The sequence below is a fragment of the Loxodonta africana genome, chromosome 5 (genome assembly GCF_030014295.1).
Source record: "Loxodonta africana isolate mLoxAfr1 chromosome 5, mLoxAfr1.hap2, whole genome shotgun sequence".
Taxonomy (NCBI): domain Eukaryota; kingdom Metazoa; phylum Chordata; class Mammalia; order Proboscidea; family Elephantidae; genus Loxodonta; species Loxodonta africana.
This window is the reverse complement of record NC_087346.1, coordinates 152,670,671-152,698,012: the sequence shown is the minus strand read 5'-3', so window position 1 is coordinate 152,698,012 and position 27,342 is coordinate 152,670,671.

The window sequence follows — 27,342 nt, the reverse complement described above, 5'->3', positions numbered from 1 at the left end:
TGAAAGCAAAACTTACCAAAACCTTTGGGACACAACAAAAGCAGTACTCAGAGGAATATTTATAGCAATAAATGCACAATCAATAGCTTAACCCCACAACTTGAACAAACAGAAAGGAGCATCGAAAGAAGTCCACAGTCACCAGAAGAAAGGAAATAATAAAGATTAGGGCAGAAATAAGTGAAAGAGAAAACAGAAAAACAACAGAAAGAATCAACAAGACTAGAAGTTGGTTCTTTGAGACTGTCAATAAAATTGAGAGACCACTGACCAAAGTGACAAAGGAAAAAAATGAGAAGATGCAAATAACCAAAATAAGAATTGAGATGGGTGACATTACAATAGAACCAACTTAGATAAAAAATTGACAGCATATTACGAAAAATTATACTCCAACAAATTTGAAAACCTGGAAGAATTGACAAATTTCAAGAAACACGCTACCTACCTAAACTGACACAAACATATGCAGAAAACCTAAATAGAAGTGGATTGCATCCTCCCAAAATATGTGTCAACTTGGCTAGATCACGATTCCCAGTATTGTGCGATTGTCATCTGTTTTGTGACCTGATGTAATTGTGCTGTGTGTGGTAAATCCTAATCTCTAAAACCTGTGGTTAATGAGGCAAGATTAGGTTATGTTAAAGAGGGTTAGGGTGGGGTTCAATGTCCTTCTCAGGTCACAACCCTGATCAAATGTAAGGGGAGTTTGGCGAGGGTGTGGCCTGCATTACTTTTTATCTTAAGAGAGATAAAAGGAGAGATAAGCAAGTAGAGAGAGAAAGACTTCCTACCACCAAGAAAGAAGAGCTGGGAGCACAGTGCATACTTTGAACCTGGGCTCCCTATGCTGAGAAACTCCTAGATCCAGGGGAAGATTGATGACAAAGATGTTCCCCCAGAGACAACAGAGGAAGTCTTTCCCTGAAGCTAGTACCCTGAACTTGGACTTCCGACATCCTAAACTTTGAGAGAATAAATTTCTGTTTGGTAAAGTTATCCACTTGTGGTATTTCTGTTATAGCAGCCCTAAATAACCAAGACAGATCCATAACAAAAGAAGAAATTGAAGATGCCATAAAAAAAAAAAAAAAACTTCCAGCAAAAAAAAAACAAAAAACCCTGGCCCAGATGGCTTCACTGGAGAGTTCTACCAAAATTGAGAGAAAAGTTAACATCAGTTCTACTCAAACTATTCTACTAAACACCTCTACTAAAACATAGAAAAGAAAGGAATACTTCACAATTCATTCAATGGAGCCAAGATAACCACGACACCAAAGCCAGGCAAAGATACCACAAAAAAAGAAATTACAGACCAATATCCCTCATGAATATAAATGCGAAAACTCTCAACAGAATTCAGCAACATATCAAAAAAAAAAAAAAATACATCACGATCAGGTGGGATTCATACCAGGGATGCAAGAATGGTTCAACATTAGAAAATAAATCAATGTAATTCACCACAAAAATAAAACAAAGGAAAAGAATCACATGATCACCTCAGTCGATACAGAAAAGGCATTTGATAAAATCCAACACCTTTCCTGATAAAAACTTTCAGCAAAACAGGAATAGAAGGAAAATTGCTCAATATAATTAAAGGCATATATACAACATCAACAGCCAACATTATTCTCAATGGAGAGAGATTAAAAACATTCCCCTGGAGAACCAGAACAAGGCAAGGATGCCCATTATCAACACTCTTATTCAATATTGTACTGGAAGTCCTAGCAAGAGCAATTAAAGCAAGAAAGGGAAATAAAGGACATCCAGATTAGTAAGGGAGAAGTAAAACTATCTCTATTCATGGATGACGAGATCCATTATATAGAAAATCCCACAGATTCCACAAGAAAGTTACTGGAACTGACAGAAAGCTTCAGCAAAATGACAGGGTACAAGATCAGCCTACAAAAGTCAGTTGAATTCCTCTGCCCTAACAAGAAGAACTTAAAAAAGGAAGTCGAGAAAATGATACTATTTACAGTAGCCCCCCAAAAGATAAAATGCCTAGGAAAAATCTCACCAGGGACATAAAAGTCTTATACAAGGAAAACTACAAAACACTACTGCAGGAAATCAAAAAAGACCTACATGTATGGAAAAACTTGCTACTGCTCATGGATTGGAAGATTTAACATGGGGAAAAAGTCAACACCACCCAAAGTGATCTGTAGATATAATGCAATCCTAATCCAAATCCCAACAACATTCTTTAACAAAATGGAAAAAATAATCTCCAACTTCATATGAAAAGGAAAGAAGTCCCAAATAGCTAAAAAAGCCAAAACATTGTTGAAGAAGAGGAACAAAGTAGGAGGCCTCACACTTCTTGATCTCAGAAGTTACTACACAGCCACAGTAGTCAGCCTGGTATAGGTACAATGACAACACAGATCAACAGAACAGAATTGAGAACCTAGAAGTAAATCCAACCAGTTATGGACAGCTGATCTATGACAAAGGGCCAAAGTCCATTCAATGGGGGAAAAGATAGTCTCTTTAACAAATGGTGTTGGCTGGATATACATTTACAGAAAAATGAAACAGGATCCATACCTCACACCATACACAAAAACGAACTCAAAATGGATCCTAATGTTAAACCTAAAACTATAAAATTCCTAGAAGATAACGCAAGGATAACACTTGGGGTTCTAATTTATGGCATAAATACGGTATCAAATCTAACTAAAAATTCATTAACAACAGAAGATAAACTAGACAACTAGGGCCCCCTAAAAATTAAACACTTATGCTCATCAAAAGACTTTACCAAAAGAATATAAAGAGAACTTACAGACTGGGAAAAAATTTTTGGCAACAACATATCTGACAAGGGCCTAATTTCTAAAGTATACAGAAAACTTCAACACCTCAAGAACAAAAATACATGAACATGGGCAAAGGACATGAACAGACACTTCACCAAAGAAAGACATTCAGGTGGCTAACAAACACATGAAGAGATGTTAGAGATCATTAGCCATTAGAGAGATGCCAATCAAAACTAAAATTAGATACCATCTCATCCCTGCAAAAATGGCACTGATCATAAAAACAGAAAACAGCAAATGCTGGCGAGGTTGTGGAGAGATTGGAACTATTATACACTGCTGGTGGAATTGTAAAATGGTATAACCACTATGGAAAACGGTATGGTGCTCCCTGAAAAAGCTAGAAATAGAATTACCATGATTCAACAATTCTACTCCTAGGTTTATATCCTAGAGAAATAAGAGCAGTGACGTGAATAGATATATGAACACCCATGTTCACTGCAGCATTAATCACAATAGCAAAAGGATGGCAATAACCTAAATGTCCATCAATAGATGAACAGATAAACAAAATGTGGTGCTTACATAAAATGGAATACTATGCAACAATAAAGAATAATGATGAGTCCACAAAACATCTTAAAACAGATGAATCTGGAGGACATTATGCTGAGTGGAATAAGTCAGTCACAAAAGGACAAATATTGCATGATATCACTTACAAAAAATCAAGTGTAGGTTTATACACTGAAAACAATATTGAGTGAGTAGCATCTGGGGTCTTAAAAGCTTGCAAGGGGCCATCTAAGATACCGGACTGATAGATACTGAAGGAACTCCTGAGACTATTGCCCTAAGACATTTTTTTAACCTGGGACTGATGCTACCCCTGGAGGTCAACCTTCAGCCAAATAATAGATCAGCCTATAAAATAAACAACACCTGTGAGGAATGTGCTCCTTAGAACAATCAACTATATGAGATGAAACAGGCAGCATTTGCCCCAAAACAAAGATTAAAACAAACAAACAAAAAAAACCTAGTGCCGTTGAGTCAATTCTGACTCACAGCGACCCTGTAGGACAGAGTAGAACTGCCCCATAGAGTTTCCAAGGAGCGTCTGGCGGATTCGAACTGCTGACCCTTTGGTTAGCAGCTGTAGCACTTAATCAGTACGCCACCAGGGTTTCCAAGCAAAGATAAGGGGCAGGGAAATTGGACGGATGGAAACAGAAAAGTCAGGGTGGACAAGGGGAGTGCTGACGCACTGTGGAGACAGCAACCAATGTCATGGGACAATTTGTGTATAAATTGTCGAATGGGAAACTAATTTGCTATGTAAACTTTCACCTAAAACACGAAATGTTCAAAAATAAATCAGATGAAAAAAACGAACTTTTAGGTCCAAGAAAATATTTTAATATATAATATTAATATATTTATCTTTATAGCAATTCAGTCCTAAATTGCACTTTGTAACGTTTTTAATGGAGCCTTGGTGGTGTAGTGGTTAAGTGCTCGGCTGCTAACTGAAGAGTTGGTGGCTCGAACCTACCAGCTGCTCTTCAGGAATAAGATGTGGCAGTCTGGTTCCGTAAAGATTACAGCCTTGGGAACCCCATGGGGCAGTTCTCCTCCGTCCTGTAAGGTCGCTACGACTGGATGGCAATGGGTTTGGGGTTGAGTATAAGTCAGAATCGACCTGATGGCAATGGTTTTTTTTTTTTTTTTTGGTATGTGTCTTAGGCTGGGTTCTCTAGAGAGGCAAAACCAGTAAAGCATACAAATACATGTAAAAATTTATTTCAAGGAAATGGCTCACTCAGTTGTAGAGGCTGGAACATCCCAAGTCCGTGGGTCTGAATAGAGGCTTCTCCTGATGCACGTAGCCACCAGGGCCAGTGATCCCAAGATCGGCCAGTCAGAGAGCAGGGCTCTTGTTCATAGGCTGTGAAGATCCATGAATCCCAAAGACTGGCAGGCAAGACTGCATGCAGGTAAGCTGCTAGCTCAAGTTCCAAGAAGCAGAGATCTGATGAACAGGAGCAAGCTGCAGGATCCAGAACGAACAAAAGCCACAAGCCTTGCCAGAGTATCCACTTATATTCAATGCAGGCCACAAGCCCAAGGAAAGTCCCTTTCAACTGATTGGCTGCTCACAGCAGATCCCATCATGGAGGTGATCACATAATATCAAATCTCATCATGGAAGTGATCACACCATTACATGACTATCAAACCGCTAAGAATCATGGCCCAGCCAAATTAACACACAACCTTAACCTTCACTGTATGTTTTCATGGAGGAAGGGTCTCCCGAAGGGAAAACTGTCCATGTAGGGCCCACAGTAGTTATCACGTAGCCTCATTAGAGAGAGGATGGGACTTTCTCGGTGTCACTGAACTGCTGAGTGGTCATCTGGAGCTTTAGGCCGGCCTTCCGCATTTTATGTTCAGAGTTTATGGTTTACAAAAAACATCCTGTTGCCTTAATCTGGGTGACTTAGTCTGGACTCTCTGGAATATTCTGAGGCTCACTATGAATGTCCAGCCTGGACTATGAAACTCGATTTTCACTTTTTCTGTCTCTGCTTCTTACATGGTCTCCAGGGATGGTCAGGCAGCAGCTGACCAGATTTTCAGGACCATTAAGGTGTTATTATTAACCATGTGACATTGATCTGTGGAAGAGAAGCTGTTCACCTATCACTTTCCTTATTAGGCAACTCATTCCAATAATAATTTCATGAGGGGGAAAAATTAGGAGACCTTGGGTGGTGCAAATAGTCGAGACATCTACTTCTAACCGAAAGGTTGGTGGTTTTAACCCACCCAGAGGCAGCTTGGAAGACAGGCCTGGTCATCTGCTTTCAAAAGGTCACACAGCCTTGAAAACCCTGTGGCGCAGTCCTACTCTGCAACACGTCCATGAGTTGTAATGAGCTCCACTGCAAATGGTTTAGGGGAAAATTACCCATTAACTTACAAGCGGGATGGGTCTCTGCAGCACGGATTAAATGTTTCCAGAAGGAAAGAAGGCCTGTTGTGCCTGAAGAGTGATGCTGAGCCAATCCCGTGTGCTCTCCTTGGTCTGATCTCTTCAGGGCCCTACTGATCAGGGAGCACGCTGATGCTCCTGCCTGGCCGGGGAGGGTGCCTTTGCAATGACACCATTGTTGTAAAAACCTCCATGACCTCGAAGTCAAGTCCTTCTGACCTGGGATGGGCTGAATGGTGTCGTGATATTGTAATAGCTGGTATCTGCCAAGTTCTTAAAATGGCTCAGGCTCTGGACAAGGTTTTTTTTTTTTTTTTTAGTTTTCTTATTTTAGATACACCATTTAAGTAATTTCTACATGTACGATTCAGTGACATTAATTGGTTACGTTCTTCAAGTTGTGCTACCATTTTCACTATTATCTTCCCATTTAATCCTTGCAACTGACTCATGATGCAAGTATGGACACCCGTGTTACGTATGAGAATACTGAAATCCAGGGAGCCAAGGAACCTGGCTACGGTCACTCACTATTTGCTTGGCCATCTGCTAGGACCAGAACACTTTCGGGTGGTTTTATATGGCCATAATACCACTTTCCCTTCCTGGCACTTGGATAGCTGCTTTATTAACATTAATGATAAAAAAAGAATAGCACGATCTATTTATATATATGTAAAAGTCATTGGGCTGGGAGTGATAGTGCCCTTGAGCTAATGGGCTGGTGGGAATTATTATTAGGTCTAGTGTAAGGAGGATAATAGCCTCTGTGTGGCGCAAATGGTTAACACACTCAGCTGCTAACTGAAAGGTTACAGTTTCAATCCACCCAGACGCACTTTGGAAAAGGCATGGAGATCTACTCCTGAAATAGCGCCCATCGAAAACCCTATGGCAATTATTCTACTCTGACACACTTGGGGTCACCATGACTTGGAAGTGACTCAATGGCAGCTGGTTTTTAGCTGGAATGAGGGTAATGGAAGGAAAAACTTGCACTGCTCAGCCAGCAAGCTGAAGATAGAGTTGTGAGGGGAAGGTATGATTTGAATGTGGGGAAAACAGGTATTGTGAATATAGACATAAACTATGTATCAACCCAGATTGAAACCTGACAGATTTTGACGTTGCAAAAACGGACCTAGCTCTGGGGAGAATGAGAGATGGAGGTGAGAAAAACTTGGTCTTGACCTAAGAGAAGTGTACGTTAGCATATGAAGAGCACCCACGGAGGGCTGAGAGTGGGTCCAGACCCACAAAAGGTGTCAGTCAATATCGTATACTCCCTCCCACCTCGCACTCCCCAGTACAGGTGCCATTTTCTTTCTCTCCATACTAATCTAAACCCCACAAAGGAAAACACATGAATGTCAAACTTCCTCTCATTAATTTTAATTTTATAACATTTTCTCCATCCTGTGTAAAATTTCCCTTAGAATGTTATAATCTGTTCAGCTCAGGTACATTCATACTGATTATTTAACCTTGGCTAATTTTTTGAATACTTCCCTCCAAAGCTCCTGTGCACTTTTTTGTAATAACACAATCTTTCAAGTGGAGTAATCAAGATTTCTTGTGATATGACATCTCTTTTCATTTGTTCCATGTCTGTTCATTATTTTACCACTTTTTTCTTTTAGTAGGTGGGAGCTGAGGATTTTAATTGAACATCAGCAATGAAAAAAAGCTTAAATTCAGTCTGGGAACAAATGTGTACATGCCTGAATGTGCCATAATCCTCAGAGAACAATGGAAAATATCCAGAATTTTACAAAAATATATAACAACTGTGATGGCGGGGGGAGACTGGACTTAGTTGAAAACCTTAGTTTTTTTTAACATCATTCCTTTTTGAACTTGAAAAAAGTCATTCAAGTTCTCTGAGTTTTCTTCTTTATTCACATACTCTCTCAGGACTAAAAAAAACAAAAGGATGATAATAGGTACTGTCTTAGTTATGTAGTGCTGCTATAACAGAAATATCACAAGTCGATGGCTTTAATAAACAGTATATGACTCTCACAGCCTAGTGGGCTGTTGTCGTTAGGTGCCACTGAGTTGGTTCCAACTCATAGCGACCCTATGTACAACAGAATAAAACACTGCTCAGTCCTGCACCATCCTCACAGTCATTGCTATGCTTGAGCCCATGGTTGCAGCCACTGTGTTCATCCATCTGGTTGAGGGTCTTCCTCTTTTTCAATGGCCCTCTTCTTTACCAAGCATAATGTCCTTCTCCAGGGACTTATCCCCCCGATAACACGTCCAAGGTATGTGAGAAGAAGTTTCGCCATTCTTGCTTCTAAGGAGCATTCTGGTTGTACTTTTTCCAAGACAGATTCTTTTGGCAGTCATGGTATATTTAATATTCTTCGCCCACACCACAATTCAAAGGCGTCAATTCTTCTTTTGTCTTCCATATTCATTTTCCAGCATTTGCATGCATATGAGGCAATTGAAAACACAATGGCTTCGGTCAGGTGCACCTTAGTCTTCAAGGTGACATCTTTGCTCTTCAACACTTTGAAGAGGTCCTTTGCAGCAGATTTACCCAATGCAATGCGTCTTTTGATTTCCTGACTGCTGCTTCCATGGATGTGGATTGTGGATCCAAGTAAAATGAAATCCTTGACAACTTCAATCTTTTATCCATTTATGATGATGTTGCTTATTGGTCCAGTTGTGAGGATTTTTGTTTTCTTTATGTTGAGGTGTAATCCATACTAAAGGCTGTAGTCTTTGATCTTCATCAGTGAATGCTTCAAGTCCTCTTCACTTTCAGCAAGCAAGGTTGTGTCATCTGCATAATGCAGGTTGTTAATGAGCCTTCCTCCAATCCTGATCCCCCGTTCTTCTTCATATAGTCCAGTTTCTCGGATTATTTGTTCAGCGTACAGATTGAATAAGTATGGTGAAAGGATACAACCCTGACACACAGCTTTCCTGCCTTTAATCCATGTGGTATCCCCTTGTTCTGTTTGAATGAACAGCTGCCTTTTGGTCTATGTACAGGTTCCTCACGAGCATGGTTATGTGTTCTGGAATTCCCATTCTTCACAATGTTATCCATAATTTGTTATGATCTGCACAGTCGAATGCCTTTGCATAGTTAATAAAACACAGGTAAACACTTTCTGGTAGTCTCTGCTTTAAGTCAGGATCCATCCGACATTGACAATGATATTCCTGGTACCACATCCTCTCCTGAATCCAGCTTGGATTTCTGGCAGTTCCCTATCAATATACTGCTACAGCCATTTTTGAATGATCTTCAGCAAAATTTTACTTGCATGTCATATTAATGATAAAAAAACTGTTCGATAATTTCCATATTCAGCTGGATCTTCTTTCTTGGGAATAAGCATAAATATGTATCTCTTCTAGTCAGTTGACCAGGTAGCTGTCTTCCAAATTTTTTAGCATAGATGAATGCGCACTTCCAGTGCTGCATATGTTTGTTGAACGATTTCAATTGGTATTCCGTCAATTCCTGGAACTTTGTTTTTTGCCAGTGCCTTTGGTGCAACTCTTCCTTCAGTACCATCAGTTCCTGATCACATGCTACCTTCTGAAATGGTTGAACATCAACCAATTCTCTTTGGTATAGTGACTCCATATATTCCTTCCATCTTCTTTTAGTGCTTCCTGCATCGTTTAATGTTTTTCCCATAGGATCTGTCAATATTGCAACTCTAGGCTTGAATTTTTTCTTCAATTATTTCAGCTTGAGAAATGCCAAGGGTGTTCTTCCTTTTGGTTTTCTAACTCCAGGTTTGCACATGTCACTATAATACTTTGTCTTCTCGAGACACCCCTTGAAATCTTCTATTCAGCTATTTTACTTCATCATTTCTTCCTTTTGTTTTAGCTACTCGATGTTCAAGAGCAAGTTTCAGAATATCTTCTGACATTCATTTTGGTCTTTTCTTTCTTTCCTGTCTTTTAAATGACCTCTTGCTTTCTTCACACGTAATGTCCTTGATGTCATTCCACAACTCATCTGGTCTTTGGCCATTAGTGTTCAGTGTGTCAAACCTATTCCTGAGATGGTCTCTAAATTCAAGTGGGATATACTGAAGGTCATGCTTTGGCTCTCGTGGGCTTGTTCTAAGTTCCTTCCATTTCAACTTGAACTTGCATTCCACTATCAGCCCATGGCCTTGTTCTGGCTGATAATGGTATTGAGGTTTTCCATTGTCTCTTTCCACAGATATAGTCGATTTGATTCCTGTGTATTCCATCTGGCAAGGTCCATGTTAAAATTTGCATTTATGTTGGTGGAAAAAATTATATTTGCAATGAAGAAGTCATTGGTCTTGCAAAATTCTATCATGCGATTTCCAGCATCGTTTTTATCACCAAGGCTGTATTTTTCAACTACCAGTCCTTTTACTTTGTCTCCAACTTTTGTATTCCAATAACCAGTAATTATCAATGCATCTTGATTGCATGTTTGATCAATTTCAGACTGCAGAAGTTGGTAAAAATCTTCAATTTCTTCATCTTTGGCCTTAGTGTTTGGTGCGTAAATTTGAATAATAGTTGTATTAGCTGGTCTTCCTTGTAGGCATATGGATATTATCCTATCACTGACAGCACTGTACTTCAGTACAGATCTTGAAATGTTCTTTTTGACAATGAATACAACACCATTCCTTTTCAATTGGTCATTCCCGGCATAGTAGACCATTTGATTGTCTGATTTAAAATGGCCAATACCAGTCCATTGCAGCACACTAATGTGTAGGATATCAATGTTTATTTGTTCCATTTCTTTTTTGGTGATTTTCAATTTTCCCAGATTCATACTTCATACATTGTAGGCTCTGATCATTAGTGGATGTTTGCAGCTGTTTCTTCTCATTTTGATTCATGCCACATCAGCAAATGAAGGTCCTGAAAGCTTGACTCCATCATTAACGTCTACTCTACTCTGAGGAGGTAGCTCTTCCCCAGTCGTATTTTGAGTGATTTCCAACCTGACGGGCTCATCTTCCAGCAGTATATCAGACAGTGCTCTGCTACTATTCATAAGGTTTTCACTGGCTAATTATTTTTAGAAATAGATCTCTGGGCTGCAGCTCCAGGGGAAGATTTTCTCTCTTTGTTGGCTCAGGAGGAGGGTCCTTGTCATTAGTCTTCCCTTGGTCTAGGAGCTTCTCAGCACAGAAGCCCCAGATGCAAAGGCCAAGCTCTGTTCCTGGCATTGCTTTTTTAGTGGTATGACGTCCCCTGTCTCTCTGCTTGCTTCTTTCCTTTATATCTCAAAAGAGATTGACTCAAGATACAACCTTAACTTGTAGATTGAGTCTTGTCTCATTACTGCCTGTAATCCTGCCTGTAATAACTGCCTGTAATCCCGCCTCATTAACATCATAGAGGCACTCAGTGCATGGCAGCAATTGCTAGAGATGGCGGGCGAAAAGCACCAGCACAGAGTAGGTGTTTGCCACATTATGTTGTCTTAGTCCTAAGGATGATAATGGCCACATTCTTTTAACATAGTTGATGCTTGATTAGGTGCAGTCTCCTCTTTGCTACGATCACAATCATTGTTTGCTTGAGCCCATTGTTGCAGCTACTGTGACAGTCCATCTCATTGAGGGTCTTCCTCTTTTTTGATGACCGTCTACTTTACCAACCATGATGTCCTTCTCCAGGGACTGGTCTGTCCTGATAACATGTCCAAAATATGTGAATTGAAGCCTCGCCATCCTTGCTTCTAAGTAGCATTTTGGCTGTACTTCTTTCAAGACAGATTTGTTTGTTCTTCTGGCAGTCCATGGTATATTCAATATTCTTCACCAACACCTTTATTCAAAAGCATCAGTTCTTCTTTGGTCTTCCTTATTCATTGTCTAGCTTTTGGATGCATATGAGCCAATTGAAAAGACCATGGCTTGGGTCAGGTGCACCTTAGTGACACTTTAAAGATGTCTTTTGTAGCAAATTTGCCAAGTCATATGAGTCATTTGATTTCTTGACTGCTGCTTCCATGGGTGTTGATTGTGGATCTAAGTAAAATGAAATCCTTTATAACTTCAATATTTTTTCTGTTTATCATGATGTTGCTTATTGGTCCAGTCATGAGAATTTTTGTTTTCTTTATGTTGAGGAGTAGTCCATACTGAAGGCCATGGTCTTTGATCTTCATCAGTAAGTGCTTCAAGCCCTCTTAACTTTCAGCAAGTGTGGTTGTATCATTTGCACATCGAAGGTTGTTAATAAGTCTTCCTCCAATTCTGATGTCACATTCTTCTTCATATAATCCATCTTCTCAGATTATTTGCTCAGTATACAAATTGAATAAGTATAGTGAAAGGATGCAGCCCTGACATACCCCTTTCCTGATCTTAAGCCATGCAGTATCCCTTCCTCTTGTCCTGTTCGAACAGCTGCCTCTTGAGCTATGTACAGGTTCCTTATGAGCACAATTAAGTGTTCTGGAATTCTTATTATTTGCAATGTTATCCATGATTTGTTATGATCCACACAGTCGAATGCCTTTGCATAATCAATAAAACACAGGTAAATATCTTTCTGGAATTCCCGGCTTTCAGCCAAGGTCTATCTGATATTAGTGATAATTTCCCGTTTCTATGTCCTTTTCTGAATCCAGACTGAATTTATGGCAGTTCCCCTTTGATGTACTGCTCTACTCACTTTTGAGTGATCTTCAGCAAAATTTTACTGAACTGTATTTGATGGTTAGTTTTATTTGTCAACTTGGTTAGGCTATGGCACCAACTAGTATAGATGTTTAGATGTTTCTGTGAAGGTATAATGTAGATGTGATTAACATTTACTATTAGTTGACTTTAAGTAAAGGGGGCTATCCTCAACATTATGGCTAGGCCTGATCCAATTAGTTGAAGGCCATTAGAACAAAAAGGGATTTTGAGAATGAGGAAAATTTCCTCAAGGCTGTAACATAGAGATCATTCATGAGTAAAGGCTTTGATGTCAGAGTTCCTGGTTGGAATTCTGATCCAGTCAGTTATTAGCAACCTGATTTTGTGCTTCTCCTTATCTATTTGACCCTCAGATTCATTAATTTATTTGGAATTCCACACATACTTATTGAGCACCCTCTCGTCAAGCAGTAAGCACTGTTCTAGGTATTGAGGATGGAGCTGTGAATAGAGAATATTTTTGGTCTCAAGGTGCTTGTATTCAAATCTGTAATATACCCTAGATATCTCTTCAAACAATTGTACTCCATGGATTATGTCATAGAAATCCATTCATACCACATATATATGGCTCCCTGATGCATATTGGTAGCCAAGATCTCTCTGCTAAATCCCTGTGAATTCAGTTATCATTGGCTCTTTCCATGTGGATGTCCCCCAAAGCACTTTAAACTTAAAATGCCAGAAATTGAGACAATAATCTACCCCCAGCAATGAATTTCTTCTCTGGAGTTGCTTAACCGAATAGGCTAACAAATTTATTAATAATATAAAAGCACAGAGCAGAATGCTTAGCGCCATCTTTTCTTCTTTGTGCTGTTCCATCAGTAGATAGTCAATTCAGTTGTTGTTGAGTAAATTCCAACTCATAGTGACCCCATGTGTGTCAGTGTATATCTGTACTCCATAGGATTGTCCATGGTTGATTTTTCAGGAGTAGATCACCAGGCTTTTCTTCCAAGGCACCTCTGAGTGGGCTTGAACTGCCAACCTTTCGGTTAGCAGCAAGAGCAAATTATCTGTTTGTATCACCCAGGAATTCAGGCAGCCAATGGTATCTGTTAAATAAATGATAAAATGAATGAGCAAGGAGCACACAATCTAGGAGGGAAAATAGAAATGGACAGAAATCTTCTCCAAATCTCCCAGCACACAGGCAGCTAATCCAGTCTGGTAGATAAAGCATCAAGTCCTGAAACGAAGGCTTAAACAAAGTGCTCTGAGAATGTGTTGACATAGGTCCAACCAAGTTAGGAAATTCTTCACTGAGGAGGTAAATGGGTTTTAAGTGGGTTTTTAAGGGATAATAGGGAACTCTGGTGGTCCAATGGTTAAGCACTCAGCTGCTAACCGAAAGGTTGGCAGTTTGAAACCACCCAGGCAGAAAGATCTGTCGATTTGCTTCCATAAACATTATGGCCTAGAAAACCTTATAGGGGCAGTTCTACTCTGTCTCATGTGGTCACTATAAGTTGAAATCGACTTGATGGCACCTAACAACAATAACAACGAAGGGAAAATAGAGAAAACTTTCAGGGGGAAAAAAAACAGAATGAGTAAAGGAGAAGAGTCATAAATGATGTATTGAAAGAATGAGATTGATAGAGTGTACCCATAAAAATGCTAAAGGAGTTCCCCTCTTCAATCAGTAAGCCCATTGTGTTATCTCTCCCTTTCCAAGCCCTAAGTGACATTCGGAAAGAGCTTCTCAGGAATGTTTTAATTAGCCATTTCCATGACATTGATTTGTAACAAGCCACTCCAAACTCAGTGGCTTAAAGGTACAAGCAATTATTCTCACTCTTACTGTTGTCAGGTGAACTGTGGTTCAACTGACCTAAACTAGGTTTGGCTGGGCAACACTCTGGCCATGGGTTGGCCTGATTTGGCTGTGGGCTACAGGTCTGCTCCACTGCCGCGTTCTGGGTCCAGGTGGGAAATGAAGGTAGCTACCTTAGGGCATGCTAAACCTCCAGCACACAAGAGCAAAGCCAAATCACAACAGCCCATTAATGGTTTCTGCTCACATCGTACTGGCTAGCATCCATTGGCCAACGTGAACTGCATGTCCAAGCTCAACATAAATGGGCAATGGCTTATTCTCTTAGTGGGAACGAGTGGGGAGTAAAATACTGAAGACTAACCTAGAATATCAGAAGTTATTAAAAAAACTTCGGCTATTAAAAAGCCCAGTCCAATTTTAATAATACTGTAATCTCATACAATCTTTAGCTTTCTTCCTTCCTTACCTTAGATCTGAGCAGGCTCTGAAACTGGCAGGAAGAAAGAGAAGTTGCAGCCTGCTCTTTCTGTTTTCCTTACTCATGGTGGCAGTCCTTAAAGCTGCTCACACATCTTCTAGCTCTCTCTTCTTCTGGAAAAATATAAGAATACTTTAACATCTGTTTAATGTTAGATGTGGCCATCGGACTTGCTTTAGCCAGTAGTGTGTAACTTTATCAGCTCATGTACAAATATATTCTCATTTTCTCTTCCTGGAGAACCAAAAGCCTTCAAAATGGTAGTGCCTGATCTACTTGGATCTCCAAGTGATGAAATTAGTGGAGCTTCTGTGATGAGCATGTAGCATGAGTGAGAAATAAGGCATTTGTTCTAGGCCAATGAAGTGTGTGTGTGTGTGTGTGTGTACGTGTTACCACAGCATAACCTAGTATATCCTTACCGACTGTTCTTCTACTCCTCCTCACACTGTTTGATCTGCTGTTTCTGACTCCTTCACAGTGTGTGAGGGGTGGAATAAGAAGGAAAATGGCAGTTCAAAAAGGTGGTTCAGGTGTAATTCTTCCTTAATTATCAAATACCCTTTGTTGCGGCTAACAGCTAAATGCTGAGTCATCCCTTGTGGGCTATTTCATGGGTTCCTTACTTTGGACACATCATTAGGAAAGACCAGTCATTTGGAAAGGACATCATGTTTGGTAGCGAGTCAGCAAAAACAAAGGAAACTCTCCATGAGCTGAATTGATACAGTAGCCACAACAGTGGACTCAAATACACCAATGATTGTGAAGATGGCACAGGATCAGACAATGTTTTATTCTGTTATATATAAGGTCACCATGAGTCAGAGTCAACTGATGGCAACTAACAACAACAATAACAACAGTAAGTACACGGCTGGGGTTCCCCATTCTGCAGTATTTGCTAAGAAGGGCAGTGTATTTCCTACTGATACCTTAGGACACCACCTCAAATCCTGCTTGTTGTGTGATGTCACCTGTTGTTTACTGTGGGTGTCTGCTCTCTCCTACAGGAAGACCTCTTGGAAAGGTTAGGGTATTCTTGAGAGAACCCTAACTCAACTTCCCCCCCCATAGCCCTTTGTAGACACGTAGGATGCACACCCTTTGGCATACTGTTGGTGAGGTACTGTTCCCGCTGCAGCTTTTTTCTTCTTCTTTTAGACTATTCTCAGTAGACAATTGCCTAGCACCATACCTATATCCTTTGACTCTTCAGGACAGAAGTCAACTTAATCAGAAAGCTCTCACTACATTCTGTACAGCATATTGGCAGAACCAGGACACCTAGCTCTCTCATACACCCCTACTCACCACCGCTGGGAGAGAAGAAAAAATGCTTCTACTTGCCCTTCTGAACTGGCAATGCTCTTGAAAAAGCTCTGTGATCAACCTGGTTAATAATTCTCCATGTTTCTCTTGTAGAGATAGACTGGTGGTGAGTTTAGGGCTGAACTGTCCATCTCTTAGCAGATCAGGCAGTGATGGGTTTAGCACCTCTCTATAGAATGTATGGGCAATTAACCTCTCTTTTGCAGCTCTGGGATCTCAATGGAAACTACAGAGACAAACAAAGATGTTCAATTTACCACTTTTCAAAGGCAAGAAGGAATACCATATGTCCCAAGAGAAGTGAGAAGTTTAGGGTGAGCAGAGCAAACGATTCTTTGTGCTAGGGAAGAGATAGAGTATGTGGATATGCAGACAGGCACACGGTAAAAGCCCACATATTCCTGTCTTCCATGATGCCTAGGATAATTCTTACAATACGTCTTGCTTTCAACATACGGCGGTTGTCATTAAGGCCATGATTCATGCACAGGCACTGGATAAAACAGTGTTTCCTTACAGGGAAGAGAAGTAGAGTAAGATCAGCTTCAACAGTGGGCATCAGTCCCCATGGATGGTGGGTCACTCCTTGTAGCCCATGCTCAGGGAGGAGAAGCAAAGTAAGATCAGCTTCAATAGTGGGCATCAGCCCCCATGGATGGTGGGTCACTCCTTGTAGCCCATGCTCAGGGAGGAGAAGCAGAGTAAGATCAGCTTCAATAGTGGGCATCAGTCCCCCATAGATGGTGGGTCACTCCTTGTAGCCCATGCTGGGAGATGGTCTGCACTCACCTCTCTCATGCTACAGGAGAAGGACCCCATTCTCTCTCCACCAGAACAGATAAAGCTGTGGGGTTGGCCAGGTCCTTGTGTGGTACAAACTGTTTGAGCTTGACTACTAACCTAAAGATTGACAGTTCGAACCCACCCAAAGGTGGCTTTGGACTTGCTTCCAAAAAGAACACAGCCAAGAAAAGCTTTTTTAGCAGTTCTACTCTAATGCATGGGGTTGTCATGAATTGAAATTGACTTGAAGGCAAAGAGTCTGGTGTTTGGCCAGGTTTTACGTGATGCACATGCATACACAGAACAAAGAGCTGCTCATTAGGCCCCTGACAGGAGCTATCCCCAAACAAGGCAGAATGGACAGCACGAACTCTGCTATCTCCCTGTAGGAGAGATATTTCTCTTTGGATTTCCCTCATCATAGTGCCTTGACCTGGAAACATCTATAACATATTGATGGATACCTGACAAAACACATAAACCAAACTTGTTGCTCTCGAGTCGATTCCGACTCATAGCGACCGTATAGTAGTCTTTGATTTGAAATCACTTCACAACAAATTGGAAATTTGCCACAAACACAGAAGAAGTATGAATGGAAGAAATGACTAACTATGTGTGATTTACCTCCTCTGATTATTCCTGCCTCATGATAGGTCCCCTCTTCCATTAACTTCAATTTCTTACACCATTATTTGGGTCAATTCATGTTCTTTAAAAATATTTTGCATGTTTATCCAACCCATTAAAACTTCATCTGAAAGAGAGAACTAATTTAGAAAAAAGGCTGAAATAAAAACAATTTTGAAACTGCAAACAGGAAATTATTAAAAATAACTTGGATAGTAGATTTGTGAGAGAGTAATTTTAATTTACTTGCAGAGTGCTAATTGTTCAATTATTATAACACAGAAAAGGTAATGTGGGTCTCCAATAACAATTAAAAAAATTTTTTTTTTTAGGTAGTTTTTAATGTGTGTGTATGTGTGAATTTCTCAGTGCAGAGCTTTGTAACAAAAGCCCTATTTCACTGCATTTTTACCTTGACCATTTATTTTAAAATCTCTATTACTTAGGGTGAGAGAAGCTTTTAAACATAAAATAGCATACAATAAAACATAAATTGTTCTTATCATGTACAATGCTATTAATTTAAAATGAGTGTTGGGGAAGTAAATTATCAAAGCAGCTGAATGTAGAAATTACAAAAATATTAAAGGCATTCATTTTGCCTACTGTAGACATTCTGGGTATTATATGCATGATTACATGTAAAAACAATTAAGCAAGTAGAGGAAAGCATACCTGACTTAGAAACTTTCAGATTCTAAGCTGAACAAACGACTTGATAGAACCTCCTCTTCCATGCAAATCACAAATATCACTTCTGAATTATTGCAAAGCCCGCATTGGTGGAGCTCAGATTAGTGAGGACTGACTGTATGTGTAAAATAGAAAAGTAATATATGGATAGGGTTTTCTTGTTCCTTTCCTAATAAGTCATTCCCAGATGGTGAGTTACACCCTAGAGACAGGAGTTTTCAAGTAGTGTTAATTTTTCCCATCTTACTTCCTGCTGATCGATATTGCTACCAAAAGCTGCTTCCTGCAATGAATACCATTTAGCTAATGAGGAAGTCTGCAGCACTTCTGTGTGAATTATGGATCATGTGCTGAGAAAGAGGCTTCGCCATATGTCACTTTCATCGGAACAAGAGAAAGCAGGATTCATATTATTATTGTATTTTAGCTGGAATCGCTCAAGTAGCTGGCATGAGCCAGCTGTAAAGATTTGGTGGCTCTTTGCATTGGTGGGTAAATAATCTTTGTAAGTGGACACTTTCTGCCAATAAAATGTTACCAGTCTGTGGCAGTCAGAAAACAAGTGTTCTGGTCTATTTTCTTTCATTATTTTCTTGGATGATCTAGAGCAAGGCCTTTGATCCTTAGATGCCACCATTTTCTTAGGACGGCTGAGGTGGAAAATATTCAAAGTCGCTATTACCTCCGGTATTTTCTGATCCAATGTATTAATTTCAAAGTTATTGGAGGAAAATAATGGTCAAACCTATGTTGGATTTTGTACCTATCACCTGTTCCTTGGAGCTTCCCTGAGAAAGAAAGACCTGGTAATCTGCTTCCATAAAGATTACAGCCAAAAAACCCTATGGGAAGTCTACTCCGTCACATGGAGTCACACTGAGTCATAATCAACTTGACAGCACCCAGCAAAAACCTCATAAGAAAAACCAGCATACACAGGGGATTAATATCTTGTTGGAGTATTAGGATATATTAGAGTTGTCCCTTGTGTAGCTCAGGTTTCCTTAAATGGGACATTAGCCTGGTAATTAAAGCAAATATATATATATATATATAGTCGTTGTTGTTAGGTGTCGGCGAGTTGGTTCCAACTCATAGCAACCCTATGCACAACAGATTGAAACACTGCCCTGTGCTGCACCATCCTCACAATTGTTGCTATACTTGAGCCCATTGTTGCAGCCACAGTGTCAATCCACATAGTCAAGGGTCTTCCTGTTTTTTGCTGACCCTCTACTTTACCAAGTATGATGTCCTTCTCTAGGGACTGATCCCTCCTGACAGCATGTCTAAATTATGTGAGGCATAGTCTCAACAACCTTGCTTCTAAGGAGCATTCTGGTTGTGTGTATATGTTTAATTTGACAATACATTCTGTTAGTGAGGTTGTGGAGAATAAGCACCCTCATATATTGCCCTTATAAATCCAAAATAGGCCAACAACTATAGAGGGTGCTATGGGTTGAATTGTGTCCCTCAGAAAGATACGTTGAAGACCTAGCCCTCAGGACACGTGAATATGAACTTGTTTGGAAACAGGGTCTTTGAAGATGTTATTAGTTAACTCAACATGAGGTTATACTGGAGCAGGGAGGGTCCTAATCCAATGTGACGGGCACCCTTATTAAAAAAAGAAGAGACACACAGAAACACAGACACAAAGAAGATGGCCATGTGCATGTGGAGGCAGAGATCAGAGTGATGCATCTATAAGCGAAAAAGGCCAGAAGCTAAGAAGAGATGAGGAAGAATCTTCCCTAGAGCCATCAGTGGGAGCATAACTCTGCCAACACTGTGACTTCAGACTTGTAGCTTCCAGAACTGTGAGACAATAAATTTCTGTTGTTTTTAAGCCACATAGTTTGCAGTAATTTGTTATAGCAGTCCTAGGGAACTAATACAGAGGGTAATTGTGCAGTATTTATCAAAATTGCATGCATATTGACCCTTTGACCCAGCATTCATATTTCTAGGTAACATTGAGAAGATAAATAGTCTTTAGAAGCAAGGATGGCAAGGCTTTGTCACCCATAGTTTGGACATGTTATCAGGAGAGACCAGTCTCTGGAAAATGACTTCTTGTTTGGTAAAATAGTTATCCCTTAACATCAGGTCGATTCCAACTCATAGTGACCCTATAGGACAGAGCAGAACTACCCCATAGAGTTTCTAAGGAGCAGCTGGTGGATTTGAACTGCCAACCTTTTGGTTAACAGGCATAGCTCTTAACTACTACATCACCAGGGTTTCCACAGGTAAAGTTGAGGATCGGCAAAAAAGAGGAAGAACCTCAATGAGATGGTTTGAGACTGTGGCTGCAACACTGGATTATATAACAATGATTGTAAGGATGGTGTATCTGCTTGGAGCAAGGTGTAGATTGTGGTTGCCTTGGAGGTATGCGGCTCAGATCTGCCTGGGGACTGATCCTCCAGATTCCTCTGCCCTCCTCTTCTTTGTATGCAAGGCTTTCAGTGCCTGCTAATCACCTCTGCTATTTATTAACTTTTTGTAGGACATCAATGGTGCTTAGCAATAGCCATCTGATGCCATTATCCTTATAGCTACTACTTTCTCCAGACATCTCAAATGCCTAATACATCTTTCTCTTCAAAACATTCTCTTTCACTGCCATAGTCTCCCAATTCACCTTGAGGAAACAAAGCAATCGGACCACCATCTCTGCCAAAAGCTTTCTGGAATCCACCTCCCATGAGGGATGGGGTCCTCCTTCCAGTCAGGTGGTGGGTCATCCAGCCCCAAAACCCCATCTTATCACTTGATTTCCCAACTACTCCCTCTGCCAACAGTTGCAGGATGGGATCACTGGAGGCAGATACTGAGGTGGAGTTTGGGTTGCAAGGCATTTGTTAGGGATCAATTCCTGTGTTCCCCTCCTGTGAAAAGAGGTAGAATTGGTCAAAGGAAGAGGTGAACTCTGAGGCGGATCTGACAGAGCCTCAGAAAACAAGGTGGGGAGCTCTAGAATCAGTATTGCCCATCAAGTATCCCATATGAAACCAAAATGGCCAGGCCTTCATATGCCTACCTGGCTCAGTCCCCAGAGGTAGGCCGTCCCTACAGGGCATGACCTCAGGTGGAGCAGCTGTCTGTAACTGAGGCAGACAGTGAAGAGGCTGACACTGGAGGCTGTCTGCTGACCACATTCCCCGTAGCTGGAGCAAGCCCTTACTTGCTAGAGGATATGGGTGCCATATCGCCATGCTTACCATAACAAAAAACTACAGAAAGTCATTCTTAATAATGGAATGTTTAAAAGCATTCCCTTTGAGAAGGGGAAAAACACAGGGATCTCTCTCTTATCGCTTCCATTAAGCATGATATTAAAATGACTTGCCAGGTAGTGCAAATGGTTAATGCATTTGGCTGCTAACTGAAAGGTTAGAGGTTCGGGTTCACCCACAGATGCCTCAGAAGAAAAGTCTGGTGATCTACAAACCAGCCACTGAAAACTCTATGAAGTATAGTTCTACTCTGATAGACATGGAACCACCATCAGTCCAAATCAACTCAATGGCAACTGTTTTTTTTTTTTTTTTTTGGTTGGAGCCCTGGTGGTGCAGTGGGTTAGCATTCAGCTTCTAAACAAAAGCTGGCACTTCAAATCCACCAGCTGCTCCTTGGATACCCTATGGAGCAGTTTTATTGTGTGCTATAAGGGTCACTATGAGTGACCGTTATACACACATGGACCTCACCAGATGGAATACACAGGAATCAAATTGACTACATCTCTGGAAAAAGACAATGGAAAAGCTCAATATCATCAGTCAGAACAAGGCCAGGGGCCAACTGTGGAATGCAAGTTCAAGTTGAAACTGGAGAAAATTAGAACAAGTCCAAGAGAGCCAAAATACAATCTCAAGTATATCCCACCTGAATTTAGAGACCATCTCAAGAATAGATTTGACACATTGAATGCTAATGACTGAAGACCGGATGAGTTGTGGAATGACATCAAGGCCATCATACATGAATCAAGCAAGGGGTCACTGAAAAGACAGGAAAGAAAAGATCAAGATGGATGTCAGAGGAGACTCTGAAACTTACTTTTGAACGTCGAACAGCTAAAGCAAAGGAAGAGATGTAGTAAAAGAACCGAAGATTTCAAAGGGCAGCTTGAGAAGACTAAGTATTATAATAACATGTGCAAAGAGCTGGAGATAGAAAACCAAAAGGGAGGAACATGTTCGGCATTTATCAAGCTGAAAGAACTGAAGAAAAAATTCAAGCCTTAAGTTACAATAGTGAAGGATTCCATGGGAAAATATTAAGTGACTCAGGAGACATCAAAAGAAGATGGAAGGAATACACAGAGTCACTATACCAAAAAGAATTAGTCGATGTTCAACAATTTCTAGAGGTACCATATGATCAGGAACTGATGGTACCAAAGGAAGAAGCCCAAGTTGCACTGAGGGCACTGGCAAAGAACAAGGCTCCAGGAAATGACAGAATGTCAATTGAGATGTTTCAACAAAGGAATGTAGTGCTGGAAGTGCTCACTCGTCTATGCCAAGAAATATGGAAGACAGTTTCCAGGCCAGGTGACTGGAAGAGATCTATAGTTATGCCTATTCCCAAGAAAGGTGATTCAACCAAATGCAGAAATTATAGAACAATATTAATATCATGGCAAGCAAAATTTTGCTGAAGATCATTCCAAAGCAGCTGTAGCAGTGTATCGGCAGGGAACTGCCAGAAATTCAAGCCAGATTCAGAAGAGAAGATGGAACCAGGGATATCATTGCTGATGTCAGATGGGTCCTGGCTAAAAGCAGAGAATACCAGAAGGATGTTTACCTGTGTTTTATTGACTATGCAAAGGCATTCAACTGTGTGGATCATAACAAATTATGGACAACATTGTGAAGAATGGGAATTCCAGAGCACTTAATTGTGCTCATGAGGAACCTGTACATAGATCAAGAGGCAGTTGTTCAGATAGAACAATGGAATACTGCATGGTTTAAATCAGGAAAGCTGTGCGTCAGGGTTGTATCATTTTACCATACTTTTTTATTCAATCTGTATGCTAAGCAAAATAATTGGAGAAGCTGGACTATATGAAGAAGAACGGGGCATCAGGATTGGAGGAAGACTCATTAACAACCTGTGTTATGCAGATGACACAACCTTGCTTGCTGAAAGTGAAGAGGACTTGAAGCACTTACTGATGAAGATCAAAGACCACAGCCTTCAGTATGGATTACGCTTCAACATAAAGAAAACAAAAATCCTTGCAACTGGACCAATTAGCAACATCCTGATAAGTGGAGAAAAGATTAAAGATGTCAAGGATTTCGTTTTACTTGGATCCACAATCAACAGCCATGGAAGCAGTAGTCAAGAAATCAAACAACACATTGCATTGGGCAAATCTGCTGGAAAAGACCTCTTTAAAGTGTTGAAAAGCAAAGAAGTCACTTTGAAGACTAAGGTGCACCTGACTCAAGCCATGGCATTTTCAGTCACATCATATGCATGTGAAAGCTGGACAATGAATAAGGAAGACCAAAGGAGAATTGACGCCTTTGAATTATGGTGTTGGTGAAGAATATTGAAGATACCATGAACTGCCAAAAGAATGAACAAATCTGTTTTGGAAGAAGTACAACCAGAATGCTCCTTAGAAGCAAGGATGGTGAGATTGCGTCTTACATACTTTGGGCATGTTGTCAGGAGGGGTCAGTTGCTGCAGAAGGACATCATGCTTGGTAAAGTACAGGGTCAGCAGAAAAGAGGAAGACCCTCAATGAGCTGGATTGGCACAGTGGCTACAACACTGGGCTCAAGCATAACAACGATTGTAAGGATGGCATAGGCCTGGGCAGTGTTTCATTTTGTTGTGCATAGGGTCGCTATGAGTGGGAACTGACTCAATGGCACCTAACAACAACATGAGCTGGAATTGACTTGACGGAAACAGATTGTGTTGTGTTTTGTTTTTTACAGAATGGCAAGAAAAAAAGGACAAAGAATAAACTGTAAACGAAGAACCAACACTGCCAAAACTGCCATTATTTTCATATGATTTCTGTGTATTATATATTATAGGAAATTGTATTTTCCAAGATGACCACACCAATACCATCTCATATGCTGCTTACACGATCAAATATAGCTGGTACCTATAGTCCTACCTCTTGAGTCTGTGTGGGAATATATGAAGCCCAGATCAATGGGACATAGCAGAAGTGATGCTATGGCACTCTCTCTCTCTCTCTCTCTCTCGTTCTTTCTCAGAATATTCCTTTTTAAAACTCAGCCACCGTGTTGTGAAGAAGCTCAGAGCACATGGAGAGGTCACTTGTCGGTTTCCCAGTTGAGGGCTCAGATAAGGTCGCAGTCAAAAGCCAGCATCAACAGTGGGAAATAAGCAAGTCTTCTGATGATTCCAGCCCCCACCTTTTGAATTTTCCAGCTGAGGCCCCAGACACTGTAAAGTAGAGACAATGATCTCTGCTGTGACTGCCTGAATTCTTGACCCACAGAAAGCATGATTGTTAATAAATGATTATTATTGTTTTTAGCTACTAGGATTTGGGATAATTTGTTATGCAGCAATAGATTACTGCAAATATCTAAAGAAACTATAGATAAAATATTAGAATTAATTAGAGCTTAGCACAGTTGAGGGAATCTCTGAGTGGCACAGATAGTTAAGTGCTCAGCTACTAGCCAAAAGTCTGGTAGTTCAAATCCACCCAGAGGTGCCTCAGAGAAAGTCCTGGTAATTTACTTCCTAAACATCACAACCATTGAAAACCCTTGGAGCACAATTTTACTCTGAAACAAATAGGGTTGCTACGAATAGGAATCATCCTGGTGGCAACTTTTTGTTGTTGTTGTTAAGTACAATTGCTGAATACAAAATCAAAATATATTTCTATATACTAACAAAAAATGTAGAAATATATTTTTATACTGAGACGGCACTGGGTTGGGTTATACACTAAAAATAAACAGAATTCAAACTTAAAAAAGAGATTACATATATAATAGCATAAAAACACATTTACCTAAGAATAAATCCAACAAAATTCATGACATTCCTTCAAATAGCTGATCATAGACCTTCACTGAAAGACACTAAAAAAAAAAACTAAATATAAAGAAAAAACAAATAAATAAACAAAATGGAGATATGCGTTAACTCATGGATTCATAGAATATTTATTGTGTAGCTATCCATTCTCTCAAAGTTTATTTACTAAGCAATTCCAGTCAAAATTACAATTATTTGGTGACCTGGAAAGATGATTCCAGAATGTATATGGCAATAGCAAAGGCTAAGAACTACCACAGCTCCTCAGAAGAACAAGGTGATACTTGCTTTAGCAAATTGTAAAGCTAAAGGGGTAAAACAATGGGTTGTCAGAGCATAGCCTGAAAAAACAGCAAAGGAAATACACTGGAACACCTAAAACCAACCCAGGTAGACATTGCTGTTGTTAGGTGCTCTTTAGTTGGTTCGAATTCACAGCGACCCTATGTACAACAGAACGAAACATTGGTGGATTCGAACTGCTGAACTTCTTGTAAGCAACCAATCTCTTAACCACTGAGCAACCAGGGATAGCTAGAAGTTTTTGATATGGCAGAGATGATATTGTAGAGAAAAGGTGAACTGATGAGTTTTTCAATGAATGTCCCTGAGACAACTCAGTATTCATATTGAACAAAACATGAGATTAAATCCTTTTATACAGAAACCTTATGGAGAAGTTCTACTATGTCCTATAGGATAGCTATGAGTCGGAATGAACTCGATGGCAATGGGTTTGGTTTTTTTAATACAGAAATCAAGGAGCCCTGGTGGTGCAGTGGTTCAGTGCTTGACTGCTAACTGAAAGGTCTGCCGTTCAAACCATCAGCTGCTCCTTGGAAGACAGATGGGGTAGTCTGCTTCCACAGGATTTACACCTTTGGAAACCCTTTGGGACAGTTCTACCGTGTGCATTGGGTCGCTATAAGTCAGAATTGATTGATGAAAGAAAGAAGGAAAGAAAGAATAAATAACTTTTAGAAACAATACAGAAAAATTTTAGTATAAACTTGGTATAGGAATTTTTCCCCCAATATTTTTTTAAAATAGTCCCTCTCGTCCAGCTAAGATTGGTAAATGTGAACACATTAAACTTAAGAACTGTTTATTCATCAAAAGAATTTTTACATTCTGCAGATGAAAGGATAAGGCTCAATGATTTGCTTCAAAATAATCCAGTGAAGGCTGGGGAGAGGGGAGAGTATATTTGACTCAAGCTTGCCCTTGAGAAGGTGATTCATAAGAGAGTGATGTTACTCATAATAGCGAAAATTGGAAACAACTCAAATGTCCATAAACAACAGAATAGACAAAAAAAAAAAAAAAAGATATATTCTCAAGATGTACCTATTCAGCAGTGAAAATGAACTATGGTTACAGGCACCAATGTGGAAAGTTCTCATCTGAAACAAGAAACAAGTCACAAAGAATATACTCACTATGTTCAAAAGCAGGCAAACTAAACAACGTTTGTTGGTACAATGTTAAGTGTTAAAGGATGATTATCACAACATTTTGTGTAGAGACTATCTCAAGAGGGGTCAAGGAAATGTGAAACACATGTTGTTGTTAGGTGCCATTGAGCCGCTTCCCACTTATAGTGACCCCATGTACAACAGAACGAAACACTGCCCAGTGTTGCTCCATTCTCACAATTATTGCTATGCTTGAGCTCATTGTTGCAACCACTGTGATCATCTATCTCATTGAGGGTCTTCCTCTTTTTTTGCTGACCCTGTACTTTACCAAGCATGATGTCTTTCTCTAGGGACTGTTCCCTCCTGATAACATGACCAAAGTATGTGAGTGAAGTTTCGTCATCCTTACTTCTAAGGAACATTCAATATTCTTCACCAACACCATAATTCAAAGGCATCAATTCTATTTTGGTCTTCCTAATTCATTGTCCATCTTTCACATATATAGGAGGCCATTGAAAATACCGTGGCTTGGATCAGGCACACCTTAGTCCTCAAAGTGACATCTTGGCTTTTTAACACCTTTGAGAGGTCTTTTGCAGCAGATTTTGCCAACATAATACATCCTTTGATTTCTTGACTGCTACTTCCATGGGCGTTGATTGTGGACCCAA